General features: G+C 47.7%; 1 non-coding gene across 1 annotated transcript; it reads left to right on the top strand.

The window, feature by feature from the left end:
- Positions 1-5,800: 5,800 nt before the first annotated feature.
- Positions 5,801-5,905, top strand: LOC138379299 (U6 spliceosomal RNA). Its single transcript, XR_011232073.1, has one exon. It is a non-coding gene; the product is annotated as a U6 spliceosomal RNA (small nuclear RNA).
- The last annotated feature ends 708 nt before the right edge of the window (positions 5,906-6,613 follow it).

Below are 6,613 nucleotides of genomic sequence, written 5' to 3'. Positions count from 1 at the left end.
GCAGCACGGCAGAGAAGCCTGTGGCGCCAGGGCAGAGGAGGACAACAACGTGGGAAGTTCTGCGGTGTTACCGGGGAAGGGGGAGATTTCCCCACAACGCTCACAGTGGGCACTGAGGCGGGTGGGGGGTGATGCCAGAGTCAATGATGAAGTCACAGCAGTCAGCTGATGAGTGCCACCAACTTGGCCATCAATAAGCCACATCCACGCGCATCTGTCTGCCGGGGCGCTGACAAAGCCCCTGGTCCACTGCGCTTCCCCATGGCTGGAAAACCGCGACTAAGCTCGTTAGGAGTAATTACTCAGCTGCGTCTGCAGCGTACAGAGAAATCTCCAGAGAAGCTTGTGAAAATAAAGCGCTCAAGTTCCACGTCCCAAGATCCGGGCTTGGGCAAGACACCTGAGCCCTGTCCCCAAGCGCTGCAAATGAAGGTGGGTCAAATACTGACCACAGAGAGACCGTCCGGGGCCCTGGGGGTGGCGGAGGGAGAGGAGTCAAGGCCGGGCAAAGCCAGTGCAAAGCAAAGAAAGCAACGCTCTCCAGCCTGAGCTTTTCTCTAGGTTAGACAGTGCAGTTGGGTTACAGCAATGAAGAGCGCATTTTCTGAAACTGGTTCAGATTCTCAGATTTCAAACTTGAACCTGCTGGTGCCGTGTTTTTGAGAACAGACAGCCTCCTCCACACCCTTATAAAATGTAAGCACTCACGATGTCCGGTTATTATTTTGGACTCGTTGTGCCACTACCCTTTCCCAGGGGGATCTGCTCTGCTTAGCTCAAGTTTAAACAATAGGCAGTGTTACCTTTGTCCTGAAGTGAAAGAATAAATGATGTTTCTCTCTGAATCTTCAATTATCAGGAAATAACATGAAAGACTATGAAATTCCTGCCATCAAAGTACCACCTAAGCCATCCCGTGTAAAACGCTACCCACTTCTCGGGACTTTTCTTGATGTGTATGTTATCAAACTTTCAGCTGGGTGAAATTAGTTAGGACTTCGCCAGCTATAATTTGCGTTCCCTGTCACAGGTGGCAGTGCGATCTGTGGCAATGGCTGCTGGGGTATAGACAGCGGAGTGCATCCTACTGTCAGCGCTGGGTGGCTTGGTGAAGATCGAGCAACACGCTACACAGTCGCTACACGCGGCTACACGCAGACTGCCACGGCTATTGCTCAAAGGGCTGAGCCCTGGTTCAATGTCGGCCTCCTCTCTCGTCAGGATACTTTACAAAGTGTTAGTCAATGGCGTGAGCATTTGGAAAATAATTTCCCGTGGTCCGTTTCATGGTGCAAAGTGTCTATTGTACATCCTCCTAGATGGAAAAGAACTTTGCTACGTGAAAACGTAAGAGCATGTGACACACACCCTCAGTCCCTGGAGATGGCCAAATCCATTCCTCGGTGCCCGGAACCAGGCTGTCCCCCAAACTTACTGTCCTGCGTGGAAAGTAGGAAGAAAGCAGAGGCCAAAGAGGGTGTCGCTCACAAAGAGTCCCGCACTGCAGTGTGTTCGGAAAAACGTGTACCCAGTTTGCATTAAGACTGAGGGACCCCAGAGAGCAGCCCGCCCCCGGGTTTTACACCTGGGGCAGTGGCACCTTAGCATGGTTGCATTTCCAGCATACTCTGCAGTTACTCTTAAAACTATGGCAAGAAAGGGGGAACCTGAGGCCACCGGAAGCACTGGTCTGCATCTCAGAAACGGGTGAATTAGAATTCAGTTAGAATGACAGGGGGATCTTCAAGGTGTGTGTTTTTATAGATGTCTCTATCATTTAAAATATTGCCCATCCCAGAATTTAAGATTGTCCAAATGTCTTCCCTTCAAACCTTATTGCCTTAGTTTTTAAAAAGAGAGAGGTAATAAAATATATTTTGACATAATTCACTACTTCCTGTTTTCTTTTAATTTGCCAAGCAGCTCGGCATTAAATTACGTATCTTACCCTAAGTCTGGTGTAGAACATTCTGCGAGTCTATAATTCTTTTTAATCAGAGGTTTCTATACGGCCATGAACATTTAAGAAGGGATTTTGAAACAGAAGCCTAGTCTAAATAGCGAGCCTTCCAGAGAACTGGAAAATAACCCGGGACTTTGCTCAGCGTCAGAGGACTAGAAGCACAATCCTGGCTCTGCCCTGACTGTGTTGTTTATTCGTTCATTCATCTAGTCATCTAGTCATCTGACATTGACCACCTATCCCGTACCAGGCACTGGTGAGATTCTGTGCACACGGCCGTGAACAACATGGACCCTTCTCTCATGAATCGGATATCCCAGCACAGACAAAGATAATAAATGAACAAAGAAACCAGAACACACCGTCGGAGAATGAAACTTTCCCTTGTGTTTGGACCTGACTCTGCCAGAGACACACTGTGCTTGCAGAGGGCCGATCTGCAAGCTTCCAGCACAATCTAGACGTCTGGTCTTTGCTCAGCAGTCAGAGAATCCGCAGGATACGCAGAGTTGTGTGGCTGGCGATCTCAGGGGCAGTGGGCTCACTTAGAGCTTACGTAAGCACATTGAGCTTTCGATTACAAACATACTCCATAACTTAAGATAGCAAGTGTATTTTTTTTTTTTTTTTTTTTGCTATGAGCAGTTTTTGCAGTTTTTAAGCTTACGTGGTTAAAGCACGACAAGGCACGCTCAGTAAACCAGGAAGAGCATCTTGTGAGTAAAGATCAGAGTGTGTCCGGTTCAGACCTCACACCTGGCTCCCAACAGCCTCTTGGTTTGTAATGTTTTGCCAGAATGATAAATATTCCCTGGCCCGGACAATGTTAGGGTGGACACACCAGGTTCGGGTGCTGGCAGAGGTGCCCCTGGGTGAGGGGGAAGGAAACGTTAGATTTCCATGTTTCCATGAGACATGTCTGTCTCCTGAGTAACAGACAGCAATAGTCCAAACCCAGATGGAGGCTCCAAACCCAGATGGAGGCTCCTCTCCCGTGCAAGATATAGGATGTTATGGGGAACTCACCGTAGGGACAGGGAGCCTCATTTGTTCTCCCCCAATTTTATTTTCAGCAAATTGCAATGTTTCACCATTCACAAGTGTGTGCTCGGAGGAATTTACTGATGATGCCACCTACATTTAAGTCCATCAGTCCTCACAAAACGGGTGAGTGCCTTCCAGGCCCCGCAAAGAAGCCAAGATTGAACTTGAGACCAACAGTGCAGACACAGGCAGGCCACGGCGAATGGGTCCAGCTGACGCGTCACCTAACTCGTCAGCGCCTTCTCAGAGTAAAAGCAAGGACTCTGATGAAATCCGACAAAATGTTGGCTCCCCCTCCACACAAAATTCTGAATGTTCGGAAAGATCGTTTAACAGGGCGACCTACACCCGCTCTCACAAATGGGGAAACTCACCGCTAGGGCATCTTGTGCCACAGGAGACATTCGGTAACGGCTGGACGTGTTTATAATTTACAGATAATAGATGTGCATGGGTAAGGTTTATTGTTTTATGGAGGGCGTGTGTGATCACAAAGTCTGGAAGATGCTGTTCTAGCCACTCCCCAGTGTTTTTGTTAAGAAATGTCACGGTTTGCGGTCACCTTGGAACGTCGTGGCTGTTTCCACGCGGAGCCACCTGCAATGGATGTTATGCAACTGTTTTTGTTGTCATCACTGGCCTACGAGGAAGGTAATTTTGTACGATTCAACCTAATAAATACAATTTGGCTTTTCTATGTGCGTTGAGAAATTAGGTCTTGTAGTGTTGGATCACGATGTCGTAAAAGGTCACGAGTGGTGATCGGGACAATGAGGAAGCTCTGACGACGAAGCCAGGGCTCCCCGGGGTGGAGAGGGCAGTGAAGACGGAAATGTGGAAGGCGTCTGGCTGTGCAGACTCCCGGGGGTGGCGGTGCTAGCAGAGGGAGCAGCAGGGCACGAGCCTAGGAGGGAGGGCCGCCCTCGGCATGTGGGCTGGGGGCCACCTAGGACCAAGCAGGCAGGCTACGGAGACTGGCGGGCAGGACAGGGCCACACTCTGCTAACAACTGTGGGCACTGGCTTTCCTTCTGGAAGCTTCAGTTGCTCCCATGTGCACTTAGGACAGGCGCACCCTAAAGACACCAGCCCCCCACACCTGGCACAGTGTGGGTGCCCGGCAGATGCAGGTTCCCTTCCCTCCTTTGTCAGATACCATCAGTAGCCCTTTTGCAATTTTTTTTTTTTTTCAATTTTCAGGAGAGTAAAGATTTAAAGAGGGTAACTTTAAAATATTTTAAATAATCTGAATAAATGCCAAGTAAGAATTTTATCCTATCTATGCTATTGAACAACAAGAAGTAGGCAATGATTAGTGGGTAAATAAGTAAATATTTTACAAGTAGGAACTATTAGAAATTTTTTAAATTGATAAAGTTAATAAAAATGAACAAACAGGCCAGACTTGGTGGCTCACGCCTATAATCCCAGCAGTTTGGGAGGCCAAGGGGGGAGGATTGCTTTGAGGCCAGGAGTTTGAGACCAGCTTGGGTGACATAGCAAGACCCTATGTCTATAAAAGATAAAAAAGAAATTAGCTGGGTGTGGTGGAAGGTGCTTGTAGTCAAGCTACTCGGGAGGCAGCTTGAGGCAGGAGGATGGCTGGAGCCCAGGAGTTGGAGGCTGCAGTGAGCTATGATGATGCCACTGCACTCCAGCCTGGGCAACAGAGCAAAAAAAAAAAAAAGTAAACTATCAAAAAATTAGTGTATCATCGTAATAGTTATACTTCTATCCTACTGACTCGTGCTCAGGTCTCCTTAATGCTTATGAGTAATAGCAGCATTATTTGTAAGTATTGGTAAATCAATGTTTTCCACATTTTTTACGCTCATTCTAGTTTTCATTTCATACTTTTGCTTGTACAAAATGGGGTAGGATGTAAGCTTCAGGAGACAAGACAGCAGGCTTGTCACATCTGTGTTCATTCTTACCAAAACCAGAACTAGCTTTCATATCTTTATCTTTTTCACCAAAATTGGATCCGATTATTTGGCTGATACCCAAAATCAAATGCATCCATCAGGAAGGACGCTTAGCCACCACTGAGGACGTTACAGTAGAGACAAAGTCACCAACATGAGAGACCTGCAGACCTGTGTGGAATAAGTTCCACACAACCCCCTGCCGGGGCTCTCGGACCCAAAGCACCAACCCCAGGGCCGGGCATGGCGTGGGCATTCCAACAGCGAGCAGCACTGGCTGTGCCCAGCCCCAAAGTCAATGCCAGCAGGGAAGTCACAGGCCACTGCCCATCACTGCAGAAGTCTCTGGATTCAGTGTCCAGTACTGGCTCCCAAAGGAACCACCCTGAAAGGAAGAAGGGTTCCAGGAAGGCCCCTGCTTAGATACGGCTCTGACTGAGATGGTTAGTCCCTGTGTATTCCCACCTCCTGCTCCTAGATCAGACCGAGATGGTGTTAAATGGACATAAAACCAAGAGTCTGGGATGCAGGAGATGGAAGGTGCCAGGTGGTCGGTTGGTGATAGCACAGAGGGGAGAGTTTTGCAGTGTGGATAGGAAGCTGACACAAATCAGTGCAGAGAATCCCCGAGGCAGATCCACGGAAACACTCACGGAGGAATGGGGCAGTTAGAGCTGCCTTCCTTTTCAAGAGCAGTAGAAAGAGAAACCTGAAGACTGTAAGAGTCAAAGTCAACGAATATTTGGGGGTCTACTTTAAGCCATTGTCATACTAGGCACCGGGCGGCCAGTGGCCAGCCTGCTGTCTCCAGACAACGGAGTCTAGCCTAGGGTCTCCTCGCAAGACTCGTAATCAAGACTAATTTTTTAGTGCTCACTTCCGCAGCACACGTCTAAAATTGGAACGATATAGAGAATGTAAGCGTGGCCCCGTGCAAGGATGACATGCAAGTTTGTGACGTGGTCCACAGTTTTTAAGAGCAGGTTAAATTTAAAAAATTACAACCCGTGACAACGCATACCAAGGAAGTAGCTCAAAAATTTCTGCTCCGGTGGTAGCATTTTAGATGCCCTGAGGACAAGTTTCAAGCAGGTGTAGGCTTCGAGGTGGCTGCCAGAGGGGAGAGTGGGAGGTCGTCTCCAAAGGGTGTTACCAGAACAAATCCTGCCGCTCTCCAAGCCTCCTCTCCTCCCGCCCAACATAAAACTTGAGTGGGGTCCTCCAGGTGGTTCCTAACAGCCCAGAGGCCAAGGCCAGCCCACTACCTGTTTTGGGAAATGAGGTTTTATTGGAATCCAGCCACACCCAACTGTCTGCATAGTGTCTGTGCTGTTTTCATGCTATACCAGCAGTGAGGAGTTAAGTAGTCTGCAAAAGCAAAAAGTATTGACTGTTTAGCCCTTTGCAGAAATAGTGTGCCAATCCCTGTTTATTTGATAGCAGCATACTTTGCAGGGGAAAAAAAAAAGAGAAAGAAATGAAGGCTCATACCTATACATCAGATATAGCAGTTGTAAGGCGATATTCCAAAACCGAACAGATGGAAATCAATAAAAAGACATATTTGCAATAAAAAGATACATTTACACTTTTCCTTAAGTCTGCTATCACCTTTCTTCCTAGGAACCACAGTGTGGATTGACTTTTTATAATGTATAAATTGATCATTTCAACTTTCCCAG

Source organism: Eulemur rufifrons, chromosome 30 (genome assembly GCF_041146395.1).
Source record: "Eulemur rufifrons isolate Redbay chromosome 30, OSU_ERuf_1, whole genome shotgun sequence".
NCBI lineage: Eukaryota > Metazoa > Chordata > Mammalia > Primates > Lemuridae > Eulemur > Eulemur rufifrons.
This window is presented reverse-complemented; position numbering and strand designations above follow the sequence as displayed.